Source organism: Colobus angolensis, unplaced genomic scaffold (genome assembly GCF_000951035.1).
Source record: "Colobus angolensis palliatus isolate OR3802 unplaced genomic scaffold, Cang.pa_1.0 Scaffold124, whole genome shotgun sequence".
Taxonomy (NCBI): Eukaryota; Metazoa; Chordata; class Mammalia; order Primates; family Cercopithecidae; genus Colobus; species Colobus angolensis.
The window spans coordinates 4,522,015-4,539,111 of NW_012113586.1; the positions used below are offsets into that span (position 1 = coordinate 4,522,015).

General features: G+C 39.9%; 1 long non-coding RNA gene across 1 annotated transcript in view; it reads left to right on the top strand.

Moving 5' to 3' along the window:
* Positions 1 to 17,097, top strand: part of LOC105505299 — a 55,837-nt gene that overhangs the window by 11,361 nt on the left and 27,379 nt on the right. Inside the window, exon 2 of the long non-coding RNA XR_001000722.1 lies at positions 7,672 to 7,752. This is a non-coding gene — a long non-coding RNA (uncharacterized LOC105505299). The remainder of the gene's footprint in view (positions 1 to 7,671; positions 7,753 to 17,097) is intronic.

Below are 17,097 nucleotides of genomic sequence, written 5' to 3' on the forward strand. Positions count from 1 at the left end.
GCTAGCCAATTATCCCAGCACCATTTGTTGAAAAGGGTGTCCTTTCCCCACTTTATGTTTTTGTTTGCTTTCTTGGAGACCAGTTTGCTGTAAGTATTTGGGTTTATTTCTGGGTTCTCTATTCTGTTCCATTGGTCTATGTACCTATTTTTATACCAGTACCATGCTGTCTTGTTGACTATGGCCCTATAGTATAGTTTGTAATTAGGTGGTGTGATGCCTCCAGATTTATTCTTTTTGCTTAGACTTGCTTTGGGTATGCAGGCTCTTTTTTGGTTCCATATGAATTTTAGAATTGTTTTTTCTAATTTTGTGAAGAATGATGGTGGTATTTTGATGGGGATTGCGCTGAATTTGTAGATTGCTTTTGGTAGTATAGTCATTTTCACAATATTGATTCTACTTATCCATGAGCATGGGATGTGTTTCCATTTGTTGTATCGTCTATGATCTCTTTCAGCAGTGTTTTGTAGTTTTCCTTGTAGAGATTTTTTGACTCCTTCGTTAGGTATATTCCTAAATATTTTATTATTTTGGCAGCTATTGGAAAAGGGGCTGAGTTCTTGATTTGATTCTCTGCTTGGTCGCTGTTGTTGTATAGAAAAGCTACTGATTTGTGTACATTAATCTTGTATCCAGAAACTTTGCTGAATTATTTTATCATTTCTAGGAGCTTTCTGGAGGAGTCTTTAGGGTTTTCGAGGTAAATGATCACATGGTCAACAAACACTAACAGTTTGACTTCCTCTTTACTGATTTGGATGTCCTTTATTTCCTTCTCTTGTCTGACTGCTCTGGCTAGGACTTCCAGTACCATGTTGAAGAGGAGTGGTGAAAATGGGCATTCTTACCCTGTTACGGTTCTCAGAGGGAATGCTTTCAACTTTTCCCCATTCGGTATTATGTTGGCTGTGGGTTTGTTGTAGATGGCTTTTATTACATTGAGATTATGTCCCTCATTTGCCAATTTTGCCGAGAGCTTTAATCTTAAAGCGATGCTGGATTTTGTTAAATGCTTTTTCTGCATCTATTGAGATGATAGTGTGATTTTTGTTTTTAATTCTGTTTATGTTGTGTATCACATTTATTGACTTGCATATGTTAAACCATCGCCACATCCCTGGTATGAGACCCACTTGATTGTGGGGGATTATCTTTGTGATATGTTGTTGGATTTGGTTAGCTAGTATTTTTTTTATTTTTTTTTTCTGGAGTCTCGCTCTGTCGCCCAGGCCGGGAGTGCAGTGGCACCCTCTCACCTCATTGCAAGCTCCGCCTCGTGGGTTCATGCCATTCCCCAGCCTCAGGCTCCAGAGCAGCTGGGACTACAGGCGCCCGCCACCATGCCCAGCTAATTTTTTGTATTTTTAGTAGAGACGGGGTTTCGCTGTGTTAGCCAGGATGGATATTTTGTTAAGGATTTTAGCATCTATGTTCATCAAGGATATTGGTCTGTAGTTTTCTTTTTTGGTTTTCTGCTTTATGGTTTTGGTATTAGGGTAATGCAAGCTTCATAGAATGAATTAGGGAGGGTTTGTTCTTTCTCTGTCTTGTGGAATAGTGTCAAAAGGATTGGTACCGATTTTTCCTTGAATATCTGCTAGAATTCTGCTGTGAATCCATCTGGTCCCAGACACTTTTTGTTGGTAACTTTTTTTTTTTTTTTTTTTGAGACAGTTTCGCTCTTGTTGCCCATGCTGGAGTGCAATGGTGCGAACTCAGCTCACTGCAACCTCCATCTCCCGGGTTCAAGTGATTCTCCTGCCTCAGCCTCCCAAGTAGCTGGGATTACAGGCATACACCACCACACCCAGCTGAATTTGCATTCTTAGTAGAGATGAGGTTTCACCATGTTGGTCAGGCTGGTCACAAACAGTAATTTTTTAATTACCATATCAATCTCACTGCTTGTTATTGGTCTGTTCAGAGTATCTAATTTTTCCTAATTTAAGCTAGGAGGGTTATATTTTTCCAGGAATTTATCCATCTCTTCTAGGTTTTGTAGTTTATATGTGTGAAAGTGTTCATAGTATCCTTGAATGATCTTTTGTATTTCAGTGGTGTCCGTTATAATATCTTCTGTATCATTTCTTAATGAGGTTATTTGGATTTTCTTCTTTTCTTGGTTAATCTTGCTAACGGTCTATCAATTTTATTTATCTCCTCAAAGAACCAGCTTTTTGTTTCATTTACCTTTTGCATTTTTTTGTGTGTGTTTCAGTTTCATTTAGTTCGGTCTGATCATGGTTGTTTTTTTGTTTTTGTTTTTTTTTCTGCTGCTGGGTTTGGGTTTGGTTTGTTCTTGTTTCTTTAGTTCCATGAGGTGTGAGCTTAGAATGTCAGTTAGTGCTCTTTCAGTCTTTTTGATATAGGCATTTGGTATTATGAACTTTCCTCTTAGCACCACCTTTGCTGTATCCCAGAGGTTTTGATAGGTTGTGTCATTACTGTCATTCAGTTTGAAGAATTTTTTAATTTTCGTGTTGATTTTGTTTCTGACCCAATGCTCATTCAGAAGCAGATTATTTAATTTCTATGTATTTGCATGGTTTTGAAGGTTCCTTTTGGAGTTGATTTCCCTTTTCCCTTTTTATTCCACTGTGGTCTGAGAGAGTGCTTGATATAATATCAATTTTCTTAAATGTTTTGAGACTCTTATGGCCTATCGTATGGTCTATCATGGAGAAAGTTCCATGAGTTGTTGAATAGAATGTGTATTCTGTGGTTGTTGGATGAAATGTTCTGTATATATCTATTAAGTCCATTTGTTCCAAGGTATCATTTAAATCCATTGTTTCTTTGTTGATTGTCTTTCTTGATGACCTGTCAAGTGCTGTCAGTGGAGTACTGAAGTTCCACACTATTATTGTGTTGCTGTCTATCTCATTTCTTAAGTCTATTAGTAATTGTTTTATAAATTTGGTAGCTCCAGTGTTAGGCACATATATGTTTAGGATTGTGATATTTTCCTCTTGGACAAGGCCTTTTACTGTTATATAATGTCCCTCTTTGTCTCTTTTAACTGCTGTTACTTTAAAGTTTGTTTTGTTAGATATAAGAATAGCTACCCCACTCACATTTGGTGTCTATTTGCATGAAATGCCTTTCCCCCTGCTCTTTACTTTAAGTTAATATGAGTCCTTATGTGTTAGTTTAGTCTCTTGAAGGCAGCAGGTAGTTGGCTGGTGAGTTCTTATCCATTCTAAGGTTCTGTATCTTTTACGTGGAGCATTTAGGCCGTACACATTCAATGTTAGTATTGAGATGTGAGTTACTATTGCATTCATTGTGCTATTTTTTGCCTGTGTACCTTGGATTTTTTGTTTTATGTTTTTGCCTTTTAACTTGTTTTTTTGTTTTATAGGTCCTGTGTGATTTATGCTTTAAAGAGTTTCTGTTTGATATGTTTCCAGGATTTGTTTAAAGAGTTTGAGCTTCTTTTAGCAGTTCTTGTAGTGGTGGCTTGGTGGTATCAAATTCTCTCACTGATTGTTTGTCTGAAAAAGACCATATCTTTCCTTCATATATGATGCTTAGTTTCACTGGATACAAAATTCTTCGCTGATAATTGTTTTGTTTGAGGAGGCTGAAGATAGGGCCCCAATCCCTTCTAGCTTATAGGGTTTCTGCTGAGAAATCTGCTGTTAATCTGATAGATTTTCCTTTATAAGTTACCTGGTGCTTCTCTGACCGCTCTTAAGATTATTTTCTTCATCTTAACTTTAGATAACCTGATGACAATGTGCCTAGGCAATGAGCTTTTTCTGATGAATTTCCCTGGTGTTCTTTGTGCTTCTTGTGTTTGGTTGTCTAGGTCTCTGGCAAGGTAGGGGAAGTCTTCCTCGATTATTCCCCCAAAATGTTTTCCAAGCTTCTAGAATTCTCTTCTTCCTCAGAACACCAATTATTCTTAGGTTTGGTTACTTAACATAATCCCAGACTTCTTGGAGGCTTTGTTCATATTTTCTTATTCTTTTTTGTCTTTGTTGGATTGGGTTAATTCGAAGACCTTGTCTTCGAGCTCTGAATTTCCTTCTTCTACTTGTTCAATTCTGTTGCTGAGACTTTCCAGAGCATTTTGCATTTCTGTAAGTGTCTCCAATGTTTCCTGAATTTTTTATTGTTTTTTCTTTAAGCTATTTTCCTTGAATATTTTTCTCTTCAATTCTTGTATCATTTTTTGGATTTCCTTGCATTGGGCTTTGTCTTTCCCTGTTGCCTTCCTAATTAGCTTAATAACTAACCTCTTGAATTCTTTTTCAGGTAAATCAAGGATTTCTTCTTGGTTTGGATTCATTGCTGGTGAACTAGTGTGATTTCTGGAGGGTGTTAAAGAACCTTGTAACCAGAGTTGGTTTTCTGGTTCCTTCTCATTTGGGTAGGCTCTGTCAGAGGGAAGGTCTAGGGCTGAAGGCTGTTGTTCAGATTCTTTTGTCCCACGATGTGTTCCCTTGATGTAGTACTATCCCCCTTTTCCTATGGATGTAACTTCCTGTGAGCCAAACTGCAGTGATAGTTGTCTCTCTTCTGTGTCTAGCCACCCAGGGAGACCTGGCTCCGGGCTGGTACTGGGGGTTGTCTGCACAGAGTCCTGTGATGTAAACTGTCTCTGGGTCTCTTAGCCGTGGTTACTAGAGCCTGTTCCCGTGGGGGTGCAATGAACTCCGTGAGGGTTCTTAGCTTTGGTGGTTTAATGCTCTGTTTTTGTGCTGGTTGGCCTCCTGTCAGGAGGTGGTGCTTTCCAGAGAGCATCAGCTATGGTAGTATGGAGAGGAACCCATGGTGGGTGGGACCCTAGAACTCCCAAGATTATATGACCTTTGTCTTCAGCTACCAGGGTGGATAGGGAAGGACCATCAGGTGGGGTCAGGGCTAGGCCTGTCTGAGTTCAGACTCTTCTTGTGGGGATCTTGCTGTGGCTGAGTATTTGGGATATCTCCTGGGTCCCGCAGGAGCAGTCAGCTTCCTTCAGAGGGTCTGTGGGTCCTCTCGGGATTGCTGGCTTGTTCTTGCAGTCGGTCTGGAGCTGAAATTCACAATGCAAGACTCCGCATGCTGCTCTGTCCATCTGAATCGTCTAGTTCTGCCTCCTGTCTGCCATAATGATCTGTCTCCCTCTCCATTGCTTTTAGAAAATAGGAAACCTAAGTAGATTACAGAGAATCAAGTTTGATACACTTAATCTACTCAGGCTCAGAAAGGAGAGGTCACAAATCCTAAACCATTCTGAAAATCATCAGTATTAGAATGCATTCAGCACATGGTTGCTGAGGACCTACTCTGTACTAAGCACTGTTCTAGAGATAATACAGTGTTAAACCTGACAAAAATTCTTGCTTGTGGAGCTTGCATTCCAGTGAAGACTTTTCCTTCTTGGCAGTAGTTCCAGGTGGGATGGGTGGGGTGATGGCAAGGAGAAAGAGAATTAAGTTGTAGATTGTGGAAATTGCACACTTGCTCTATTATCTGATCATGAAATAAAAACATAAGCAATGTGATGTCCAGGCCTTATGACTCACGCCTGTAATCTCAACACTTTGGGAGGCTGAGGTGGAAGGATCATTTGAGTCCAGGCGTTCAAGACTAGCCTGGGCAACATAATGAGACCTCATCTGTACAAAATATTTTTAAAAATTAGCCAGGCATGGTGGCATGCACCTGTAATCCCAGCTACTTGGAAAGCTGAGGTGGGAGGATCTCTTGAGCCAGGGAGGTCAACATTGCAGTGAGCCCTGACCACACCACTGCACTCCAGCCTGAGTCACAAAGCAAGACTGTCTCAAAAATAATAATAAAATAATAAACCAAAAAAACCCATAGTAATGTGAACCAAATAGATTTTTATAAGGATGATATCTGATTTGTTTTTCTAAGACCACCAGAGTGGGCACAAAAGAACCAGTGGGTAGGCAAGTGTAGGAGCAAAACTGCAAGTTTATTTTGGTCACTTAAGGTGTGGGGAAGAAGTCTGTCGGCCTCTGGCAAAGGAGGCCGGCAGAGTCCCCCGGTGGGGCTCTCGGACGGAGTTCCCACAGTCCTGACATCCCGACAGGAGTGGGGCTCTGAGAAGGCCGCGTGGCTCACTGGCGGAGAGCGGCTTTTCTAGGAGTGGGAGGGCAATAGGCGGGGCACGGGCGTGTCGGGAGGCGTTCCGCAGGTGCGACCAGGTAAATCTTGGTCTCTTTGGATTGATGTCACCTGGCACATGCCCAGTTGATCTGCACCTTCCTGGGCGCGGGCTGCATTTTCGCGCGTACTGGAAGAGCTGGTGGTGAAGAAGAACCCGGAAGTGCACCATCTTGCTTCCGTTGGTCCAAACAATATCCATTAAGTCTTCTTCATTCTCATGGCTTTTGTCCCTGTGTTTATTTGCCTTAAGAATGTAGCCAAATCTTACCTCCCTCTGGTGAAAATCACTTAGTAGAAAGTTACATTAATGCACAAATTCACAAAGAGAATTTGCATGATTTTCAGAACCAAATTAATCCCTAATTTACTGGCATACAGCTCTTTGAGCCAAAAGATCATATTGCATTTTAAACAATATAAACTCATCCTTTATCAGTCTTCATTTGCATAAGAAGCATCTTATTCTCAGCCAAACAATGCAAATCAAATCCTGAAAGTTATTTGTTCCAGCACAAGACTTTGAATATTCTGTTTCATTTTCTACTCCTACAGTTAATCTGCCAGAGCCAAGATTATTCCTTCACCTTTTCTTAGTCCCTGAACCTTTTGCAAAGCCAATGAAAGTTATGGGATTTCTCAGAAATATGAGGGTACAGGAAAATGTTAACTCATACACAAACATATTTTCAATGCCGCTTTTTAAAAAAATCACGAAGTCCAACCCCCATATGATAAAAATGATAAATTAAGGCCATGGGAAGTTAAAAAAATATGCTAAAGATGGTTAAGAGACATACTGAAAGTCACACAGTCAACAGAGAAGTACATGAAACCAAGTTCTCAAAAGTTTGTGTTTTGTTCTGCCAGTACCTGAGACTGCTCTCAGATATATACGTCCCCAGCTCTGAACCACTTTGCCAATATTAACATAGAACAGCATTATCTTTGTAACACATTTGCACTCTGATTCCTTTGTAAACAGGGTTAATGTATCCTGTGACCCACAATGATTTTAGGGTTGCCACTTGAGCTGAATAAGGCCTTCCCTCCCATCTTCCAACGCAGAAACTCTGGGTGGGCGTCCAGAGCAACTCAGCAACATGACTGCCATCACAAACATGTGCAGAAAGAGTTCTGACCTGTTGTGTTGGAAGCCAGAGAATGGAATAGTTTTGTAGCTCTCCTTTGTGGCTTATTCCTTACTCAACAGCCATTCTGCTTTTGACCTGAAAAACTGGGCCAGGGAGATGCTGTACCATCAGGCATATTTCTTATTGGACTGTGAAAGTCTAGCATATGGCTAATTACAATTTACACCTCCTTAAGTGCTCTAACAATCCACTAAAGGCTGTTTTGTCTCTTTGGTTTACTGTTTGTAGCACTTTTTGCAGGCGAAGCAGTAAACAATTCCTTTAGAGGTACTTTTTAATTTCAAATGATGATGGAAGATGATGATCTTCTGTCCGGGTTGTTAATGATATATTCTCAGCCTGATCTGTTAAATGACTGTGTTTCTAATGATGTGTCATTTGCTTTTTACAGTGTCCTGGTGACCAATTTTCTATTTCTTCATCTTCCTTCCATGGTGGAGACATGCCCATTGAGGATAAAATAAGAACTAAGGTAGGTGAAGGAAAAATAAAGAAGATGAGATTTTAGGAACAAAATATCTATGACGTAAAATGCACTAATAGAAGTAATAACTAATAAAGATATTTGAAGTGACTTGTTTCATTTTTGTATTCTTATTTTTGTCACTGCCCTTTTCAGCTGTATGTTTGTGAGACAAAATTGTGCTCTGTTGCAAGAAGATGGGTGTCTCTTAAAACAGCATAGAATGGAAAAATATTGCCTCAAAGTTAATGTAGTTTTTAATTTGTTAGATATTAAAATGCAAGCTGATAACTAGACATCACTTAAAAAGAGAGGTTTTCTATTTAATGAAGTGGTTTGCATGGGGAATAGACGTTCTGACAGAGATGGTCTATTGATGTTGGATGTAGAAGTCAGGATGAATTTAGTCCCAGGGCTCTCTACTGGCACTGCCAACAGGTGACCAGCTGGCACCAAATATGAGCATGACAGCTTGGTGCACTCAACTGAGACCCACGTTTCTATTTTCCTTCATCCAGGGAGTAGCTAAAAACATGATCTCTAATTCCCTTACTGGCATGGAACAGGGCAGAAATAAATGAATTTCCAGTTAGTTCTAAGTAAAAATGTATCCAATAATTTACAATTTTAAAGTTTAAGCTTAGTAGTGTTTATAAAGTGATCCATGGACTAAAGTAATGTAAGCCTCATGAGTTCTCCACCATATTAACATATTTAGAAAAGCTGACAATATGAGAGATTTCAAATTTGCAAATTCATCTTTGAGATCAATGTTAATGGGATGAATATCTTTAGGAAAAACTTATACCTCCTTGATGCGGATACACAGCAAGGAGAGAAGACTCAGCCCTTCTCCTTTAATCCTAAATTGTTTGATTTGACTTAAGCCCAACTTATCTGTGATAAAGATTTTCACAAATATTTCATATGAGTTCTTGAAGTTCAATGTTTTCCTTTTCATTAATATTGCTCTTTTAATTTTAAGGGTACCTTAAAAGGTGCCCTTAAAGCTCCCAAGGAAGGGTTTAAAAGAGGAAAAAAGGAGTTATGACAACCTGCTTCAGTGAGGCTCAGGATTATTACACCTCAGGGTCAGATGGGCCAATCAGACAGATGGACCTGAAACACCAAAGTGTAACCCTTGAGCCCCAGCCAGCTGCTCTGTGGGAGACCAGGAAGTCTCAAACTTCCTACAAACAGTGGCTGTTTAGGGCAGAGGGGCATCTGGAGTTCAATCACAATCATACCCACCTCCTTACTTCTCTGGCACCTTTCAAGAGAATATATATTCTTTCTTTAGGAATATATATGATATGTTCCCCAAGAAAATTTTAAAATACTTGCATACAGAGAACCAAAATACAAAGTTACATGAAACAAAATACTTTGCAGAAAAGAGGCTAGAGGACTGGTTATAGCATTGGTTAGGGGGGAGTCTTATGACGAAAGAACTTTGATATGATTGCTTATAGTATTTTTTTAATAGCTTCCACTGCTCATTATATTCATTTTCCTTTAAATACATGAACATATTTACAATAACCAACTTTAAGTCCTTGTCCCCTCATCTGCTGCTGTTCTATCATCTCTTCATTTCTGGGTTTGTTTCTATTGACTAATTTTTCTCCTGGTTATAGGTCTCAATTTCCTACTTCTTCTCATATATAGTAATTTCTTATTGGATACTGTAAGTTTCTTATTGGATACTGAAATTTTTTTATTGAGCATTGGAATTTGTTGTCTTAAGGGGTGGTAGACTTTTTTCTAGCAGGCAACTAATTTACTTGTGCATTAGCCTGAGTCTTTTGAAACTTGTTCTTAAGCTTTGTTGGAGTGAATTTAGAATAACCTTTACTACAGGGCCAGTTTACTTCTCCTAGAAAGGCATGATTTCTGAAGTTTCTATGAATGCCCCACATGTTCAAAGTAGACTCTTCAATTTGGCTTTTGCCTCTTTCATACCTTGGAACTGCTTTTTCTGAGATAACCAGTAACTTCTAAATCCAAAGGATACTTTTCAGTTTTCATCTTACTTGACTTCTTGGCGGTGGCATTTAACATTGTTGACCACTCCTACGTTCTGGAAGCACTCACTTCTGTAGCTTTGGTTTTGTGACATTCTCCTTGTTTTCCTCTTACCTCCATGATTATTTTGCAGGTTTTCCATCTCCTAGCCAATCCTTAAATATTACTCAGAGATATTTCCTCAATCCCTTTTCTCATTTTGTTCTATATTCTCTTTCTCCAGGGAATCCCATGATGTCTGTCCCATGGCTTCCATTACCGCCTATTTTACACTAAAAAAAAAAACAAAAAAACAAACAAACAAAAACCTATGTATTCTCAACCCCAGACCTCTCGTCCAAGCTTCAGATCCCTGCCCTCAATGCCAACTACTTCCTCAGTCTCTGTTTTTGGATATCTCACACATACTGTGTTCAAAAGTGACCTCATGACTCCAGCCCATGCACTACATCTGCTCCTCTTCCAAGGTTCCTGTTTTATTAAAAGATAGCATCCTGTTCCCCATACAAAAAAAAGGCGGGGGGGACTCATTCCTGAAACTTCACCTCTGATATATATGAATCATCAAAGATAATCCTTTTTTTCCTTCTAAGTATCTCTTGAATCTGTTCCCAAGATCCAGTAAGAAACTATTGGTCCTGCACACCAGCCGGGTTCTAGAGAAGAAGAGGTATACTTGGCATGTTGATGTAGCAGGGCTGAGACAGCCTCAGATGTTACCCACAGCCAGATTGTTTTAGAAGAAGTAGGACATTTTCTAAGCATTTAGAGAATAGTTCAGACATGGTGTAGGGATCAGTGGACCTGAGAAAGTATCAAGATGGGACAAAAAGGGTACAGCAGAAGTCTGAGTAAACCATGGGCTCCATGGGACCAAGGGTGTGTCAGTGGATTCCAGAGTAGATGCATGAGCAAGGAGACCAGAGTATCCACCCACACCCACCTTGTACAAGATCCAAACAGACCTCCCTCTTCTAATTAAGCTGTAATACTGAGGAAGGAATGGAGAGACCTCAAATTGACTAAAAGCAAATGTTCAGCTTCCAGAAGAATGGGGGCTTGAAGTTGAAATCAGCTTCACTTATATAAAAAATAAAATTCTGCTTCTTAAAAAGGAATAAAAATCATACCCAATATGTGAATAATACCAAATACCATTGCTAAATACTTTATATTTAACCTGAATTGTGAATAAGCATAGATGTAAAGATCAAGTAAGTTCTGCAATTAGGAATCTCCACTGCCATCATTCTCTTCTAAGCCACCATCGTCTCTTGCCTAGATGTCAGTAATCATCTCCTGAATGTTCTCTCGAGTTCATTCTTCTTTACCTCCAGTCCCCTTCTCCACACCAATATGTAATGATTTTTTTTTTGAGACGGAGACTCACTCTGTCACCCAGTCTGGAGTGCAGTGGCATGGTCTCAGCTCACTGCAACCTCCACCTCCCGGGTTCAAGCAATTCTCCTGTTTCAGCCTCCCAAGTTGCTGGGACTACAGGCACATGCCACCACCTCTGGATAATTTTTTGTATTTTTAGTAGAGATTGCGTTTCACCGTGTTAGCCAAGATGGTCTCCATCACCTGACCATATGATCCACCCACCTCGGCCTCCCAAAGTGCTGGGATTACAGGTGTGAGCCACCGCGCCTGGCCTGTGATTTTTTTTTTTTTTTTAAATGCAGACTTGATCCTATCACTCATCTGCTTATAACCTGTTAACACTTTCTCTGTTCCTAGAGTCCCAATGCATTTACCAGCACTTCCAAAACCCTGCACTCCACTGCAGTTACCCCTCAAGTTCCCTTTCCTCCATTCTCTCCTTCACTGTCCCCACTCCAGGGGTAGTGCATTGGACTTCTTGAAGCTTCTATAGTATGCCGAACCTATAGGACTCTTTCTTCCTGGAATACGCCTCTTCCTTCTCCCTCTATACCCACACCAACCTGTTAACCAGCTTGGCATCATTCACTTCCCTGCTTAAGTGCTACTTCTGCCTTGAAGCCTTCTTCCTTTGCTCAGGTCAGGCCAGAACCTGTGACACACTTTTATTGGCTCCCTGTCATTTTACCTCATAGCACTTTACCATACCTGGGCTCCATGAGAGGAGAGATGGGGCGTGTCAGTCCTCAACACCCAGAACACATACAGCACCTCTAACGGTTGTCTGGCACAAAGAGCGCATGCAATAAATGTTGAATAAATAAAAGGAGTCCAGAAAACTAATTCTCACTAAAGTGTTAATTGATAGTGGTTTAAAGTACTTCTTAAAGCGTAGAGGATATCCAGGTAAACTTTGCAAACTTTAAGGAGTGCATCTCTACCGGCAAAGATTCAATTATTAGCATATTTCTTGCTAGAGGCTTCCTAGTTCCTGACATTTCAGTCTGTTCACCAAGAGAGAAGGGAACAGAGATGTCCTTTAAATCCCTGTGTCATCTGTCCCCTGCCTGCCTCTCTCACTTCATCTTGTCCCACAGCTCCTCCCCTCTCCTGTGCTCTGCCCAGATGGGATTTGTTTCAGTTCCTTGACGGTAAGTTCTTTCCCTACCGGTCTCTGGTACCTCCATGTGGGATGCTCTCTCCACCCCCATCTTGCTCTTTACAAGGAGAGCACCTTTACAACACAAATGCCACCGCCCAAGAGAGGCCAGCTCTGTTATTCCCTGTTGTTGCACTCTCTTTGTGCCTGTCAGAGCATTTAACCACAGTTGGTAATTTCATGCATTTATTTATTTACTTACTTTAGTGTATCTCCTTTACTAATCTGTAAATAAAGGCAGGGACAACATCTACTTTGTTCACTGTTGTTTGCCCAAAATCTAGCACAGGGCCTAGGACATAGTTGGTAAATCCTATTTATTGAATAAATGAATATTTACAATAAAGCAGAGCTGATAAATTTATTGACTGTCACGCCATATGTATCTTAAAGGGAAATTGGAATGTTTTTGTTAACATTATGGAGGTTTGGCAAGCCAGACATACAAGTAAATCTAAAGTTGCATCTGAAAGATTACTTAGCTGAAGGTGGAGGGAAAGGGAAGGAAAGAGAAAAGAAAGGAATGGGAAGTCTAGAGAATGGGATAAAAAATAAGTAAAAGTAAGGGAACAAATGCAGATTGGAACATTTACTCTGATGTGTTCTCCCAAGAACTTTGTCTTAGAAATTTCTTTTTTCTATGCTTTAAGCCTATACAAATTAACGTGAAGGACAAAAATATTTAGCCCGTAGATTAATTTTGCCAAGTAAGTCATTGGGCTCCTGTATTCATTTCCTATTGCTGCTATATGTAACAAGTCGCCACAAATGTTGTGGCTAAAAACAACAGACGTTTACTCTTCTTACAGTTCTAGAAGTCAGAAGTTCGAAATGAGTCTTACAGGGCAAAAATCAAGGAGTCTGCAGGAATGGTTCCTCCTGGAAGCTCCAGGGGAGAATTCTTCCCTGCCTCTTTCAGCTTCTGGGGCTGCCAGCATTTCTTGGCTTATGTTACTTCACTCCACTCTCTGCTTCTGCGGTCCCATTACCTTCTCTGTGTGCGCTTTCTCCACTTGTGTGGTCAAATCTCTTTCTGCTTCCTTTTGATTACACAATTACATTTAGGGCCCACCTGAATAAGCCATGCTCCTCTCCTGCTATCAGGATCCTTAATTTAACACATCTGCAAGTCCCCTTTTGTGGCTGTGTACTCACAGGTTCCAGGGATTAAGATATGAATAGCTTCGAGGCCCATTACTGAGCCTACTGCAGGTCTATTTCACATGTGAATTTCTATCTCACTGCCTCCTCAAACCAACATGTGTTTGTTTGTTTGGGGTATTGGCTTTGTTTGTTTTTCAGAATTCTAATAACTTCTTTATTATTATTATTTTTTTTTTGCCTTCAGCAAAAAAAAATTTTCAATGCTAATCAAACTTTGTCGGTATAATGCCTCATATTTCTCCTAGATCCAAAACTTGATTTTTAGAAGGGAGAGAAAGTATATTGTAAGCCAACTTCAACTTTGTTTCCTCTCAGGCACCTGTAAAGAACTACCTGAGACTGGGTAATTTATAAAGAAAACAGGTTTAATTGACTCACAGTTCTGCAGGCTTAACAGGAAATGTAACTGGGAGGCCTCAGGAAACAAACAATCAGGAAGGCAGAGGGGAATGAGGCACATTTTCCCATGGTGGAGTAGGAGAGAGAGAAGGAGCAAATGGGGAGGGGCCACACACTATTAAATGCCACCAGATCTCATGAGAATTCTGTCATGAGACAGCACTGGGGGATGGTACTGAACTGCTAAAAACCACCCCCATGGTCCAGTCACCTCCCATGCCCTACCTTCAACATGTAGAGATCACAATTCGACATGAGATTTGGGTGGGGACACAGAACAAACCGTATCAGCATCTCTTTCTGAAGGGGTCTCCAGTGAAACTAAACATAAATTAAGTCTTTACCTGATTAAAAATCTGTTTGAGAGATGTCAGAAAATAAAACTTCTAGAGATTTCTGTTTGGCAAAGTTCTGAGCAACACCCTTTAATTTGTTTTGGGTCTTATAAGATCTAGTTCTGTTTGTCTAGAGGCAGTAGAAATTCACTGCAGGGAGTGTTGTGTTTTTCTACTTCCACTCCACAGAACTGGAACTTGAAAATCAATTTGAATGGTGTTTGCTCATTAAGCTGTTATTTAATAACCCTGAAAACCAGCCAAACTGCATAACCCCAGGTAAAAGTCAAGTTACGCTTAAGGAAATAACTGTAATGACCACTCCCTGAAGGTACATAAGTGTCTGGCCTTCATTGAAAGCCTGAGTGCAGAGCCTGGAGCTGCTCTTTGAAGGAGACCTTAGTCTGTGGCCAGGCAGGTAGGAAGCTATTTCTGTAATGAGCCCCGGCCTTCTCAGCTCAGTTGTTACGGACATATATTAGTTACTCTCAGACCAGTGCTGTCCAATAGAATATAATGTGAGCATTATATTTAAGCATGTAATTGAAATTTTTCCAATAAAAGCAAAAAAGCAAGTGAAATTAATTTTAGTAATATGGCTTGTTTAATTCTGTATGTTCAAAATACTGTCATTTCAACATGAATCAATAAAATGAATAATTATTGAGGGTGGGCACAGTGGCTCACACCTATAATCCCAGCAATTTGGGAGGCTGAGGCAGGTGGATCACCTGAGGTCAGGAGTTCAAGACCAGCCTAGCCAACATGGTGAAACTCCATCTCTACTAAAAATACAAAAAATTAGCCAGGTATGGTGGCAGGTTCCTGTAATCCCATCTACTCAGGAGACTGAGGCAGAAGAATCGCTTGAACCCAGGAGGCAGAGGTTGCAGAGAGCTGAGATGGTGCCATTGTACTCAAGCCTGGGCAACAAGAGCAAGATTCCATCTCAAACAAACAAAAAAGAATAATTATTGAGAGAGTTTATATTATTTTATTTTTTCATATTAAGTCATAATTCTGGTGTGTATTTTATGCTTCTATGACATATTGATTTGGACCAGCCATCTTTCATGTGTGCAGTAGCCCCAAGTGGGTAGTGGCTATCATATCAGACAGTACAGTTACAGCCTTTATGGTCGATTAATAAAATTATATTTGATCATTAGTTATTCTTCTGCCATCATAAATAAACTCTTTTACTCCTTTATGTACTTTCTGGTTTTGTTGTATTTTTTGCTATTAGGTTTCTTTTTAGCTGTTTTTATTTTCCTCATTGGGAAACAGGAAGTTGAAACAGGAAGTTCCACCCTTTAAGAGAAGAGAACACCCCTTTCTGTTAAGGGGTGGAAGTTGGAGGGTAACCCATGTACTAAAAATGAGATAAAATGATTTTTATTCCCCTAGTTAATGTCACAGATGCCCTCTGAGCCCTTCAAAAAGATATCCTCAAAGTTCCAGAATGTGGCCTTGGCCCGAAAAACAGCACATGGGAACAGGTGATGAAACTATACTTCAACTGCTCTAGCAAAACCCAAATGCCTCCCAAGATAGCAGCAACACCTGTCAACATGAGATCGGGACAGCTCAGGCTCTGCATGAAGAAATACTCTTGAACTGGGATGGGATTCTGGAAATCTGGCTTTACTAGCTAGTTGGGAGACCTTGGGTAATTTTTTTATTTAAATTATTTGAACCTCAGAGCACTCTTTACTAAAATGATGAAGTTAGAATAGGTCAGTGGTTTTCTAACATTAAGCTGTGAACTCGTTTTTCAAACAAAACTACAGAGAATCCCAGTACTTCAAATAGATCCAAGTAGAGCTTCTCTGATACCAGTAATGACAGGAAGTTATAAGGATTGGACCAGCAATCTACTGCCTCTGTCTTCCTTTTGCATCTGAGGCACAGTTTGAAAACGTGGATAGAGAGTCTCCACTATAGCTTTCAGCATTAAGCATTCTAATTCTCTGCCATTCTGCATTGTGCTGTATCAGCCAATACTCCCAATTAGCTCAAGCTGTAGACTAAGCACAAAGTAGATAGGAGAGCATTTCCCCAGGAGACTTTCATAGGTTCTAAGCACATTTTCTTTGGAGCCCCACTATCCTACCCTACAGCATATCAAATACCTAATTTGCTTTGTTGTTTTAGAGACTTTTTTTTTTTCCAGTCTCAAGTATTTGTAAAAGTCCTTAAAAAACCCATGGGCTAATGTGCAAAATCCTCACTTTCCTTTTTGCCACTTTTTTTATTTGAGACAAGGTCTCACTCTGTCACCCAGAATACAGTGCAGTGGCTCCATCATGGTTCATTGCAGCCTCATCTCCTGGGCTCAAGCAATCCTCCTGCCTCAGCCTCCCTAGAAGCTGGAAATACTGGCACTTGCCACCATCCCCAGCTAATTTTTAAATTTTTTATAGAGACGAGGTATCCCTATGTTGCCCAGACTGGTCTGCAACTCCTGGCTTAAGCAATCCTCCTGCCTCAGCCTCCCAAAGTGCTGGGATTACAAGTATGAGCCACTGTTCCCAGCTACTTTTTGCAACTCTTCTTTAATTCCTATGTTACAGCTAGAATATAAAGATAACTAATCTAGGATATCAAAACCATGAATGAATGAACAAAGGGATATATGTGTTGTATAAAAATTGCAGTAGAACCAAAGTTCAGTAAATGTAAAAATATCTGATCTGAACCTGGATATTTTAGGATATGTGGCTGTTGACATAATAAATAATATGTGACTTTGATACTACTAAGAAAAAATATGTCTAATTATTGGACAAATAGCAATCATTAGGAGATAAACTTTTCTTGTTTTTTTTCCTAATCTGCTGCCTGATTTTATATATATGTGTGTGTGTATGTGTGTGTGTGTATATATAT